Source organism: Macrosteles quadrilineatus, unplaced genomic scaffold (genome assembly GCF_028750875.1).
Source record: "Macrosteles quadrilineatus isolate MER2022 unplaced genomic scaffold, UCM_ALF_1.0 Scaffold_6__1_contigs__length_79288215, whole genome shotgun sequence".
NCBI classification, from domain to species: Eukaryota; Metazoa; Arthropoda; class Insecta; order Hemiptera; family Cicadellidae; genus Macrosteles; species Macrosteles quadrilineatus.
This window is the reverse complement of record NW_026542599.1, coordinates 37246005-37261833: the sequence shown is the minus strand read 5'-3', so window position 1 is coordinate 37261833 and position 15829 is coordinate 37246005.

Genomic DNA, 15829 nt, shown 5'->3' with positions numbered 1-15829 from the left:
TTGTGGGTATGTCACGTAGACAATGACTGTAAAAACTCCTAGACTAGTTGAGCTAGTATTGTGAAAGAATAGTAGCACAATACTTATAAACATAGGCCTATTTGTAAAGTCTCCTAGGACACTGCCTAAAGTTATCATTTTTATTTTTCATAATAAACCTAGTATTACAATTACCATATACTATATACTAATAAAAATTATGTTGTTGGTTATCATTTATATTTTAAGCGTTTGTGAGATGTGTTAAGAGGTGTGCATTTCATTACGCACATTCTTGACGTTATATTTAGTATACGGTAATACGAACTACGTGTTTCGCACTGTTATCTTGATTTCGATTCTCGTCGGAAATAATTTGTATTAGCAATTAGAAATAGGCTACATGAAATTCTGCAGAGGTTTTTAAATCACCAATGTTATAAAAGAGTTTATATGAAACAGGAAATTATTACAGAGCTGGGCATGATATATCGCCCAATAATGACACCTACTGCTGGGTTCGCTAAGCTTTGTTGTTCACTGTTGCCAATAAAAACCAACCATTGTACCATTCAACAATTTTCAACCATAATTAATCACTCACTCATCATTTTCATCAAAAAAACCATCATCACTTTTGTCGTAAAATAGCACAGCATTAAAATGAGATGAAGTTGATACAGATCTATTTATAGTCAAGTCTCTAATTTGTCTCTTTAGTAAGTTTATTTAATCGTTTGTCCCAGGATAATTGATTTAAATCTAATGTTCAACTGACCTCTAATGTGTTTTATACAATACTACATGGTCATTTAGAGATCACTTTCACATGTTTGAATTCTTAAAATAAACATATTGATGCGGTGACTTTGCTGGGAAAGAGATCTCAGAGACCAGTCTCGAAAATACTTCTTTAGTATGAGCTTTGGTCCATGGGGTGGGCACCTGGAACTGTGTCAAGCAGTTCACCAAGGCCATACTTCGGGGCTAAGAAGGACGATTTTGACCCGACATAGCCTGCGGAAGAAATAAGAAGGAAAGCTAGTTAAAAGGGCATAGGCCGAAGTAATATGTTATACATTTCCAGGCTAAACAGTCCCCCCAGCCACAAAAGAGTCAAAGATACTACTAGTAAATTAAATTAAAGCAGCAAAGAAAAAAATACAACCATTTTACCAACAAACTAAGAATACATCATGAGCACAGTAGCTGTTAATTAATTTTTAACAAAATATGTAAGGGATTATCTAAATTATAACTCTCTGAGTTTCAGAATGATAAAAAATATGCAGTAGTTTGTTTTGCAGGCATGGTTTGTAAAATGTTAAATAGCTTTGAAGGCACGAGACTATTCCTTATTGTTATAAATAATAGTCTTCTAGTAGTGCATAATTCAACGTAATTTGCCTTGATCCTTGACCGGTGATTCGCCCTAGTCCTGAAGAAAAGCCTGCTGTTTTCTCATGTTGTTGACTAAGGATATTGAATCACTCAATTTTAAAGGACGTTCGAACTATTTAGGAGCAACGGATAACTAAACTACTAATTCTCAAGAACCCCATTAAATTCAACATTAACAATGCTGGTATTTCTGGCTTAGGTGGGTAAGACTATTTCTGAAAGTGGTTTTTGCCAAATGACAATGTTCCTGGGCTAATTTTACTTTAAAAATTAGTGTTTTTTACATAGGCCAAGTTTAATTTAAAAAAATTCTTTTTACACTACCGCCATAGACAAAAAGAATTAAATATATACCGTCAGCCGTGCTACGGTTACCATGGTTACCATAGGTTCTGGCGCAAACAACTTGGAGCACCGTCTAGTTAAGTAGTGCGTACGCTGTAACTACAGGGCGATCCCAGCGGCGTGCGCCAGAACCTTTGGTAACCGCAGCACAGCTATCTATACAGCCGTCTATACAGTATTTAATTCTTTTTGTCTATGATACCTCTCAATTGACTAAAATAATAGAGTATTACATCACTAGGGTGTAAAGTGACTCTTTTCGACCCGAGCTTAGAATTTCCGACAGAGGTGAAGCCAAAATCGGAAAATGAGCAAGGGTTGAAAAGACACCTTTTGCCCGTTTGATGAACTGTATTTTTCGTCATAGTGTAACATCAATTTAACACAAATACAATTAAACTGATCCATGCGAATTATTTAATATGGTTTACACCGTATACGTTTATCTTCATACTATTAATTATTTGTTGTATGTAACAATTTATTATTGGTTCACTAAACAATAGGTCTTTTGGTTCAGTAGATCAGTAAAATAAAACCCAGATTATGTAAAAAAAAAAACAGTTTTCCCTAAACTATGCTAATACCGAGTTGTATGTGAAGCAGTCCGGTCTGGTAGTCTTCCCTAAATACAATACTGCTCTGAGACAAAAGTATTGAATAATGTTTTGAAAGTATAATGCACAACACATGGATGTTTGAGATCCCTACAAACAAGAGCATATGTTGCATAAACTTATGTGGACATTGATATACTCCACAACTGGATGCTTGATCACAATGAAATCAATACAGTGTTGACGATTGGAAAAGTTAAATAAACATAAGCAATTTTGACGTATTAAATTTTAAAAAAAGTATTTGCCTTCATACCCTTCCTTTTAGAAAACGTCTTATCTCCTAAGACCGTAGGTCTCAGGATACACAAGACCCGGGACCAATTTACTTTTTTTTTGTTTTTTACTAGATCCCGACTGATGATGGACCTTCGGGCCCGAAATTAATTTCGGATCAAAAAACAGGATTGCTAAGGTAAGGCCTTATAATATCAATTAATATATAAGCAATCCAGAGGCTAAAATGATTGATTACTTTTTTTGTTTTGAGATTCCCACCGGCCAAAAAACCATTCGTATTCATTAATATGTTGTAATATAAAATTCTATAATATATTCAATTTGGTAATATGAAATATATAATTTAGATATTTTAATATGATTTGGGGTTTCTTTTGGATCTAGATTTAAAGGCCACATAATATAGAAGCTTTTAAAAGTAACAACAATACATCCATGAAATACAATTTTGCTGAATATCTATTGCCAACCAACCAAAATTATTACACAAATTTAACAAATATCATGCACATTTTAAAGTTTTGTCAACGTTAACAGAATAAATTCATCGAAAACATACTTAATTTATCCATATGTTAAAAGGCCCTTCAAGAAATCAAATTTTTACAAGTTTGTAGAATTATTATGTAAGTAATATAGCCATACAATTTTCATAGTACTGCATCTTAAAAAAAATATAAAATAATCAAAGTATATTTAGACAAAACAAATAATGTAATCAAAAGCTAAGTTATTACAATTTATTGAAGATTGAAAATAAAAGTTCACAACTGTTTTTTAATTTAACTTAATATGTTTATATTTCAGTGTATGTGTAAGTGTGTGTTTGTCCGTTAGCTAAAATGATCCAATTGTAATTAAATTGAGTACAAACTTAAACATACACGTTTATTTTAACGAGTTCACGACAATGCGATCGGGGTTTATGGAGTGGGTTTTCCAATCTTGAACATAAAAACTAAAATGTCGCTATTCGTTTAAGATTGATGATTTTATTAAGCTGTGTAGACGTTAAAAACAAATTAATTTACTATATCAAAGAGTTTTAAATAACTTTATAATTGAGGTGAAATTGAAACTTGAAAAAAACTGTCAATTTAAAACTCTTATTTGATTTGTATGGAAAATAGCTTAACTGATTTAGCTTTCTTGTTTACGAAAAAATATTTATTAAATTTTAAAAATGTAATAACTTCATACTAAACTATTAATATTTCACAAAGATATACTCTATTACCCCCTGTAGCAGTGAACCTAAGTACTCGTAGACTAATTATATTTACGTAGGTAATATATCTGACATTTTAAAGAAGTATTTTAGTAAAAATAAGACCAGGCATATAAATATTCACTTAGTGTACAGGTTTGCTGTGGTAGAGGTATTTTCATTTACCACTATTTATTGTTTTGGCCATCTCCTTTATTTTATATTAGATGGTTTTAGAAACCTAATTACGTACATATTTGTAAGTATGATATTACTCAGACGGAGTTTTCATTTGTTTAAGATACAAATAATATATTTGACGAGTTTAAGTACAAGTATAACGATATCCTGGTGCATGAGTATATTGGCAGTCAGCCTAACTATACTGTCGACCTATTGGCTTGCTTAATACAATGTAAATTACAGTGCCAAACTCACATGGGTTTAATGCGAGTTTGTGTTCGTGATACAATGTAAGAAATTGTTCTAACTATTAATAATGATCAGGTAAAAAATATAGTTTTTCCTACAGTTACCTAACAATGTACATGTTCTCTCACTGATTTGAGAAAGCAAAGTGGCCAATTTGCTCATCAGTGAGACAATGTTAACATTGTCTCACTCTAATTACTTTGTCTCACTCCAGATTTGCAACGTGAAGGCATGAAATAGTGAGCGCGTAACATGCAGGCAACGTCGTATGCGCGCGAAATACGTTGGCAGCACTGGCTGTAAATCAGCTGGTCAGCTGTTGTACTGTTGTATTTGTCACTTCACATTAAATGTTATATTAAAAGTTCACTTCTGTGTAAAAATAGGTTATGTTTCTTCGCCAATTTATTTGTTTTATGGTAGCTGTAGGAAAAGTATAATGTGCAACTCGAGTTCAAAGTACAATTGCCTCACTCGAGAAACCATTCCTCACTCGCCTACGGCTCGTGAGTAAGGATTTCTCTCGAGTGTTTCAATTGCTCACTTTTCTCACTAGTTGCACAAATAACTATATCTACCGCTGCATGGAAATTATCACATTGCCACATCTGTAAACAGTAAGCTAAATAGTTTACTTCCTACCAAGAGCAGGAATGGATCATTCCCACTCTCTAAATCAGATGATTTCATAGTTAGTCTTTCTATACCAACCACAGACACGTTTTAATACACAAAAAAGCAAACAGAAACATAACCTAAATAACATGTTATATACAACTAAAAAGTTAATCTTTGTGTTACGACAAGTGAATTATGGTGGCAGAAAAGTTATTTTGTGTATTACTAACACAAACTGTCATTGCTGTTCTCAAAATGTATGGCCACTACTCCTTGTGAGTTTATGACCTATAAAAAAAAATATATTTGAAGAAAAATTACTTTAATTTACATGTTTAGAAATATTTGTACAAAAATGGTTATGTTTTTCAATCTAGTGGTATGAAAGGGGTTTGCCGATAGGAATTCAATAACTTGGAGACGACGTTATGAAGTCTATTACACATTCCTTACCTTCTAATGGACACAGTACAACTTCTTTCGCCACCTTTATTGCATTCTTTAAAGCCCAAAGATTGTATTATTCTTCCAAACAAATATATTACTAAGGATTCTTTAGCTGTAGCATTTAAAACATAAATTTTACATTTATTAATTTATAGAAACATATTGTTTTTCTAATGAAATTTCAAAGTTGAGAGTTACTAGGATATTAAATTTCTTAAAAGTGCATTGCACATCCAAATATTTTTTAGAAAAAGGTTCTTTCTGGTTATCCATATAGCACTTTAAAAAAATATACCAATCCAAATCCAAAGAAGTACACTAGTGTATACCTTTAAAAGTATTATTCTATAAACACCCTCAAAAGAAACATGAATTTTGATGTTCTTTGTTGGCTATTGTAAATATGCTTGAAAGGTTTCTGACTTTATCCATACATCAGCCTATACACGTGTAGCCGTTAACAACGATAACAAATCTATAACAAATCTTGTTAAATCAAGCTTTTGAACTCTCTGAAAATATATATAGTGGTTATTGGAAAGTCAAAGCCCAACATTCTTCAAAGAAAATTATATACATTTTCATACCAACCAATTTTAACACTTTAAACACATGAAACCCCTAATATTTTAATTTAAAAAAAGTAGTATGCTTGTTTGCTTACTTTTATTTTTTCTCTTTTCAAAATGGATGAGGAAACGAAATCTATGTGGAACTACTTAACATCATGTAGAATTTTTATGTTTAATATCGATCATTTTTAAGCTATTGTAAAATTAAGACCATCATCCATTATAAAAGGTTAGGATAATATTATCTAAATATGTATACTTTAATGTATTTAATATAATATAAATAAGTTATTGTCTGACGGAAATGTGTATATCAAAAGTATAAGCTGTTAAACCATCCACATTCCCTTGTTTCGGTTTGGTTAGATTGATAACAAGGGTTCTCTAGGGAAGTCATTACTGACGATAAACAGGCGTAATCGTCCGCATCCTTCTCCACGACTGTCTGATGAGGGGTTTATTTGACAACTATGCTTTTAGCGTTTTTTAGTACCATCACTGTTTCTTTTAATTATTACTTGGATATACAATAAAAGTATATCAAAATACATTGTCATATATTTTTTTTATTAGTGTAATTTATAATTTGTTACTGTCTGGATTATATACATTATTATAACAACTAATTTTAAAACTAGTAGGCCTACTTAAAACAATAAAATTAAGCTTTTTTTTTCATTCACTCAAAACCCATTTGGCCGATGTATCTTAACATTTAAGAAGTTTTTAATCTTCACGAAAAAAAATACATATAAACCTATTGTATACACAAAACCATAAAATTGGACCAGTACGTAAAACCTGAGAGTGCTTTTCCATAAAATATAAAAAAGATCAAGGTAAAATAGTAATAGTAGTAAAAGAGTAGAGCTGATTTTATTATTTTACGGTAATGAATGTAAAAAACAAAAAATAAACTACGTTATTCCCCTAAATTAAAATAGTAATAGTAAAAATAGACTAGATAGAAACGATGATACACTTCAAGTAGTTATCAATTGTTTGGATATTAAAATTTTTGGACTTTTTCATATATGATAAAGGTGCATACAGCAGACTAAAAGGTAAAAGTAAACGGGGAAGTATGCATTCAGACCACGTTTCGTATTACATTAGAAAGCTGATGGTGCAAACGAAATTAAAATAGAGTTTGCGACAGTTAAACAAATTTAATTCTGCTTCTAGTATAATTGTTTTATATGTTTTGTTTTATATTGAAAAATAAATACGTTGCCTAAAACAAAGTGCATTGCTGTAATCTTATTATATAAGGTGTATATGCTTTTTATTGGCGTATTTCTAATTAGGTAAAACTTTTTTCATGTTGATCTTATATGATAATTTATAATAATTTCAGTAAATGAAGTAAAAGATAAAAAATATTGGATGCCAATTAATCATTTGTAAGACAATTTATGCACATAATCGAAGTGAATATAGGTTCTAACTATGCCTTAATGATTTGAAGAGACTAAACTGAGAGACTGATTTGATTGTGGTCTTACTGTGTGTAGGGAAAAGTGTATTTTTTTTAAAGGTCGATCAAGTACCTAGGTTACATAATTTATGGCAATGGTCTTCACACAGACCCACAAAATCAAATGCAATTGTAAGTGCTCCGGCACCAACTAATATATCTGAATTAAAGGCTTTTTAGGGCTTGTGAATTTTTATGGTTCTTTTGTGTCAAACTTAGCAACAATCTTTATCCTTTGTACAAATACTGCTCAATGAAAATGCAATTAGTGACTAGTAAAATAATTGTGGGAATCATAAAAAAAACTAAATAATTATGAATAAACTTGATAGACCTAATTGCGTTAAATTGAAGAAGTAAATCTTTAAAAATAAGTCAGTTTACAACATACAAGTATTTTCAAAATTATATGGTTTTCTAAACTTTAAAACTCAGAAAAGTAAATATTATCTGTTCTTTGAAACATTCTCGTGTTTTGTTTGATTACATGAAACTATCACGATGTCAAAAAAATCTAACTTCGTATATGCTTGTATAAACTGGTTAGCTCATTTAAATATCGCACGTCATAATAAGGGCTGCAATATTGATTTAATTAAACTACAATATAATTAAAACTGTGTTTTTAACAATTTTATAACCAGCTGTAGATACTAAGAATCAAATATTTTTATAAATATAATTAGCTATTGCACCAGGTTCATTTAGTATACAAATTACATGCTATATCAAGCTTGTTATATTGAGGTGGTACGTATGTAGCATTGAGGCATTATTGATGTTGGTTTAACGGTTGAGTTTCTCTGAACAGTATTGAAGATATAGAGCGCTCAGTTATAACGTATTGACTATGTAATGCCTCTTTTATTATTCTGTATTTACTTTATTGTGCTTGTAGTCTATTCTCAGTTATACTAACATCTGGATTATTAAATAGAGCCAGTAGCAGAGTTTGGTAATAACCAAACTTGTATTATGCTTTTTTAACTATTATTTTAGAGTTATACATTTTGTATTGAGTACGATACTATTTATATTGTGTATTTGTTTATTAAATAGATCTTCTGGTATCAATTGTACGTTAATAAAAAACATAAATAAGCTTCGCTCATTTATGGTTATAATAATGGTAAAATCATTCTACCCTGTAAACATTTAAAACTAAACTCTTTGTTTATCGGTGATTTAGCGATGAATAAACGACGAGATTTGTACTTTAATGGCGATTGACTGCACCATTAGGTAACGATTAATGGTGTTAAAGCTATTCACTAGTAGCTCTGTGTTAATAAAATGTTTTAACACTATTAATTTAAACTTCTTTTGCTATTTATATTTACTTTTATTATTATACTGTTCAATTAATTTTTTATGGCATGAATATGTCATTGTTAAATATAAATATTTATTTTCATTAAGATTTAAATAAAATTTCCTTACTGTTGTAGAGAGTTTGGTTAACGAAGACAGTAAAATCGTTGATTTATCAGGTTGATTAGATCATACAATTTTCCAGTTTGCTTTTTAGTATTTAATTCAGTAAAATTAATAACTACATTTTAGGTAAATACAAAGTGGTATATGATTAATATTACGGGGGTAGAGATTGGCTAGTAAATAGTATCGCAGAAATCTTGCCTCTTAAAATCATAATATCTATTTTGTTTATTAATATCCATGGATATTTTCACCAACATACAATCCTAAGGGACCTGCAAAATACCGCGGTAGGTACCAATTTTTATAAAAACGTTAAATTGATTTGATCTAGCATTGTGCTTGAATAAAATAAACGCTTCTTCACATAACAATCGTATTAATAAATAGTAAATTAAGTTTTTCAAGTTATGTTAGTTTATTAGGTTTGGTCCTGAAAATAGAACGGTGAAATAATGTTCTCGCCATACACTTCACTAATCTGTCGATGATTTTCAATGGCTTTCACACTTTTAGCATTTAAAAATCTAATTACAACGCGCACTTCACAGTCGGCGGCAGTCTCAATTGGCGGCACCATTTTTAATGCTCGAAACCGGACGTAAACACGGTCGATTGTTCTCGAATTTCGGGCTAGGTATTACCAATAGATGCCCATAGAAATTTAAAAACGGTACTTACCAAGTAGTGTTTTTGTTTATAGCTCACAAACCGTAAACATTGTCCGTTTTTGATGGGACGAAAACGGAAATGTGTATTAAATCAAAGTCATTAATGCAAATTACTAAATTTATACATCCGATTTAAAATTTGTTAATGATAATTATTGAACTAGAGCGTTCACGGAAGTGTCGCTAATCGGATTATAAAGGGTCGTGCGGGAACAGCCGGTAACGACCCTCCCGGTCAGTTTGGGCTGCCTCAACTTAGGGTGGCGAGACCTATAGTGGCAATAGGGTATAGTGTGGTGAAAAATAGCGTTCGTACCACGGACCGAAATGGTTTTGCAGCTCTCGATCGTTTTAAGTTCTCGACTTCGTTTCGAACTTAAAACTATCTCGAGCCGGCAAAACCTCATTTTCGGGCCTAAGTACGAAATATACTATTAAATCTTTATTATTGTTATTTGATGTTTGTTCAAATTGTTTTCCATTTCACTATTTCCTGTCCCCAATAATTGATTTTTCTGACTCCACGGCATTGGAATAGGCAACGGGTCGAGATACTGTATAATGCACCAAGTGTAAACGGGTTTGTGAATAATTAAGACCAAAACAACCTTTGTGTCGTGTCTAGTTGAGAATCTGAGATAACAACATAAACAAACATTTTTTTACAAGAAAAATTTTACATAGAATAAAAACAACGTCTTCAAAATAAATCATCAAAGAATTACAGCAAGTCGTCAATTTTGCGATTGTTTTGACTTACGATAAGGTTGCGGTGGTCGCACGCGGTCACAAACCTGGATTATCAGTTGGGCCGATATCCCGAACAAGTCTATAAAAATTCAGAACTAATGGATTTTAAGCAAGACACCCTCTTCATTAATACAAGGTTCTTGGACTGTAATACCCATTACAACAAGCTATTTAACTTCTAAAAACATTGTAACTTGTTTAAAAAAATTATATTATGTTTTTCTTGAGTCGTGGTTTCCTGAGTCATTACGCAGTATGACAAACCTGGTGGGCTCAGGTACCTACCATCCTCGCGGGGAAGTTTCGGTTAGGGGATTAGCGAACCCTTTTGGTCGAGATAGTATGCGGGGGAGTTTCGGTGCACCGGTACTGTCGGTGATCCGGGTTTCGAACCTAAAGCTTCATTTTCAAGCTGTCGCCAGTTAAAACACACTCCAAATCCTCTTCATTACTGGGAAAAGTCGTTAAATACACAAAACATGAACACGAAATCGTTAAAAACACATAATAACATAATATAGTATGTTAGTACGTTTCATCCATACAGAAACATGTTTCATTCATAATGATAATGACCTGATGTTTGTTTGTTATACATAAAAGTCACTATTAATTAATCGAAATATCTAGGTTTATAAGATGATGTAATTAATGCTGTTTCAGTTTATACAGGTTGTTAAAAAAAGGCGAGGATATAATTTAGAAATTGATTCCATGGGTCAAAATAAAGAGAAAATCAATTCACATAACATTTTTCACATCTCAATCACATTTTTTCCAGAATCGCTCCGTTCAGATATTCGCCATTTTGTATTTTTTAAGTAATAATTTTTTATTTTGAAAATTTGTAAACCGATCTTTATGAAACTTAGTATGTGTGTTAAAGTAGAAGAGACCCATGTTAGAAAAAACTTCATCTCCATTCGACTTAAAACTTCAAAATGGCGGCCATTTTGGAGTGATTTCATATGCTAACGCTGTAAATTTATAATTTATCTATATTATTGATACGTAACTATAACAAACATTATACAAAGTTGTAATTGAAACACACGACTACCTAAAATATTGTTTTTCTTCATTCACACACCAAATTCAAGTAACTTATGCATAACACAAATAGATTTTCTGAATGTAAATTACGAAATAAAATTAATGCAGGACAATTATTACCTCCGATCTGATTCATGTTTTTATGTTTAATACTTACAACCTCTAGGCGTAAACAATCCGTTACTGAGCGTGATGTGTCTCACTTTGTGTTAGATGACATAGACGCTTTGTTCCAGGAACCTATTCAGACAGTTTTACACAATGTGTTGAGCATTGAATGTATTTTGACCGTTATAAACAAATCATTCATTTTTTTAAACGAAGTACCCTATGAATGTTGTCGAATTAAATGCGCTTAGTCTGTGTGAAGTTTAAAGCTATTGCTGCTTAATTTGTATAGTGCATATTTTTCCCCTATGACATGCACCATTCAGAATAAGCTTGAGTATAAAGTGAACTTCAAATTGTAACAAATATTTTCTTAAATTATATGAATATGAAACAATTTCAAACATTGAAAATGGTCCATTAAAGTAATAATTAAATAGTTCTCCTTACTCATCAAACTTTCTCATTACAATCTAAGAATGAAAATATATAAAAATAATCATTTAAAAACGAACGTCATACTACCACATGACAAGAGAATTAAAATTGTGTCCATCAATTAAACTTAGACTATCTCTTACGGTATAAGTAATGATTGGGAATAAAACATATTTAATTATGTATTACAATTGTACCATCGTTTTATTAATATTTCATTGTTATGTTATTTTCTTGATGTAACTGAAATGCCCTCTTGTCTTTTGTTACCTGTAACTTAAGTATGAAAAGAGTAAAAGTTTTTTGTCCACGGTTAAAAGTTGTGTGTTAAGTTGTCGTTATGAATAAAACCATACTTGACACTCTAAATCCCTCACTACATGGCTGTAAATAAAAAAATATATATATTCTTTGATATATTTAGGTGTGAAATTCAAACGTTAATCATAATGAGTAATCTTGATTCAGGAAAGGAGGTAATCTTATTTTTTCATGGAAATGCAAGTTTTGTTTACTTATAATTGCAGATCTGTTATGCATTAGTTACCTATAAAACTAATTAAAAGAGTTTATTAGGGTGAGGAAAAGAAATTGTTCAAATTAAAGAGGTATAATTTTATTTGGTTTATATCTGGTTTATATCTTTATATATTTTTAGTTTATATCTGTTATAACTTAAGCTCAGCATTTTGATAAGCTATCCTTGAGATTATTGGGACAGTTTTACTAAGTAATTGGAAAATCCTCCTTGCTTTGACACTAATGGGATAGTACGGGATGTTTTTAAAATAAAAAGTTAAGTGTTAGTAATATGTATGAATATAAATAGAGTTTAAGCTATACACAACAGTTGGTTATTCTAAAAAAAATATACTTGAGGCTTAGATTATTGGTAAAAATAGTGTCAAAACGTTCTAGCTAGATCACATGCAAAGCTTACTGCGTTTATTTTATAGTATCTTAATGGTCAAACATTGAAACTTCACTCTAGTAATTTAATCTCTTTGACCAGTACAATTTTGGTTTGTTAAAATTGGTAATAAATCAGTTTATGGAATCTAAACTATCTTGGAATTTGATTAAAATTTTATCATAACCGCTTATGTTATATACCACTTCTTCGAACTAACTTATTTTTTACTGACTAACAGAATTAATTATATTACCAATATTTTTAAAACAATTTTAACTGGATTGCGAGTAACATTACTAGGAAAAAGAAAGTTAAATAAATATGGAGGCCTACAGGTGAAGGCACATATCTAAACCCGCCCCCCCTTATTACAATTCTGAAATTAGTATAGAAAACTCAGTCATAGCACAATTATTATATAGCTACGTTGCTTTATATTAATAATATTATGCATATACCATCAAATTTCAATGCTTGGTTTGATAATATATACTTAAATGGAACACTTCGGTTTAATTTTATAAGTTAAAATTTTTTTAACTTTATGTACCTATATAAGTAAATATTATGTATTACATACTATTATAACCGTATTTAATTATTTAATACGCTTTCATTTAAAGTTTATATTGAATATAACTTTTCCCTAAAGTAATTTTCAAAAGAATGAATTCAACTAGTTGGTTGCAACAATAAAAAATAATTAATAATAAATCATTATGAAAATTTTTAAGTCAACATAAGTAAGCACTACGTACACAGAATTTTGACCCGCAAATGTAAAAGAGATCATAATTTAGGAACATATGTGCAGTTGGATCAAGTTAGACTTCGTAATGTTCCACACAACAATATTTCCGAAGTGATTTAACGGCTAACCTCTGTATTTACACAACTTGGGTTCAGAATATTTTGTGATAAATGAAATAATGAGAAATTTTGAATATAAGATAACTTCGGTTTTAAAGTTGATACAAAATTTAATATAATAGAATTAGAAGACAATTTTTAAAATAATGGGCAGTATTAAAGTAACACGAAATATGAGTTACTCAAAATAATACTTGATTACAATGTATAACTACCATTATCATTGTAATTATCTGTGTCATATTATAGTTGTTGGTATTTATCTTTTGAAATAACACAATAATTACGGTATTACGTTATATCGCATGTAACATAAATATTAAAATTTGTATAGATGTCATTTCAAACACACCAAACACATGTTTTGTTTTAATAAGTCTAGTGCTGAAATGTAGAAGGACGTCAGTAGTGTTTTCTAGTAAAAGCTGAGTTTTGAAACTTAAGATGCAATCATGCATAACGAACATTGTTGATATCGCATGACACAAATAAGAAAACCTCTTCAACTATTTATCATTGATGAATATACATTAACCATCAGAATTGGATCTGAACCATAAAACTTGAAAATGTATTTAATATTCAGTTGTTTTGTTGTTGTAAGACTTATGGTTACAGTCTTTTGTTACAGCCTTCCTCCATGTCAAATCAAGAATAAACTAGTTACTGCAGAAATTATAAGTTTATTAAGGATCAAGGAATAAAAGTACTTAAACGTAGTGGTGCATTTATATGATCAATGATTTTTCATAGTCGTTATGTCAATTTTAGTGTTTTAGTATTTTTAAAAATTCATTATAACTTAGAAAATTCTGGAACTAAAAAGTTAATTAGATTTTTTTACTGCTTTTAGTTTTTGGGGTCGTATTTTAACTAGAATTTTTAGTTTTACATGTTATCTTTTCAAAACCACTTGACATCTGTAAAATTTACTACTTACGCACATTCTTAATGGTAATGAAATTATTTTGACAAGTGAATTTAGGCTACAACACGAATACTAGAAAAGACACGGTATGAATCATAAACATAAACAAATTACGTTTTTGGCCCGAAAGTAAACAAAACCATGTAAATTAATGCTATTAGTATATGCGTTTTGTTTACTTTCGAGCCAAAAACTTCATTTGTTTATGTTTATGATCCATACTGGTATTTTTATAGTATTCGTGGGCTACAGTATTTATATTTATATGAGAAATCACGTATTCTAAGTTGATTATAATACTAAATAGCATACAAAACCTTATTATACAATTTTACAGTTATTGATATGAAATAGGTTAGAACAAATCTCCTTTAAATAAATGACATGTAATCCTTCTATGAAGCACAAGTAATTTAGCGCAACTATGTAATGTTCCTATGAAGCAACTTGTTTAATCAAAGTTTGAAATTGCTCATAATTAGTCCACAGAAGCATATCATACATCGCAGCTTAAAACTTTGCCATACGTCCTAGAACTAACTGCGTGTTTCTATATTTGTTTATATGTATCTCGGTAACAACTGGGAGCTTACTCTATTTTGGTCTATGTTGAGTCTCTTTCAAAGGATCGAGGAGATTATACAACTTCTATGTTTTCTTTGTTTGTTAAAAGAGATGTATACGTTACATCACAGTAACAACACATATTTCCTGAAAAGAAAAGCCACAATATGCAAGGAACTAAATTTTAGGTGTGTTTAAAATTACAAGTACTATAAGTAAATTATTATATTTAGGTATATTGAGATAAAAATTAAATCATAAGGTTTTTATGCATCTTATTATACCATATCCACCATCCTTTAGAAAAAGTTAATAATACCTAAAATTAAGTTTCATAAGAATTCGCAAGTAATATCATTGACTATACACCTCTACCTGTAGAGGTGTATAGTCAATGGTAATATGAAAGTTGACCAGGAAAGAAAATCGGGTATTTAAACCATTACCTTTCCTATAATACTGCTTTAAAGGGGCTCTTTTTAACTAGGTTTTTTTCCAATAATAATGTTCTGTGAACGAAAAAAATACTAAGGGATGTCAAAAATCTACGTTGAACAATTGGAAAACAGGAATGTTTTCCTGTCGTGAATTGTTTTATTCTTCAAGGAGACTTTATGCAGAATGCATGCAAGATGGTTTTATCATGAGGTTTACATAAACATTAGGTATGAATAATGGATGAAACGCCGTATTATAATGGGGAAGTAAAACTTGTACACGTTTAAAGCTAAGAGATTTGTGTTTGTAGTTAAAATGAGATAT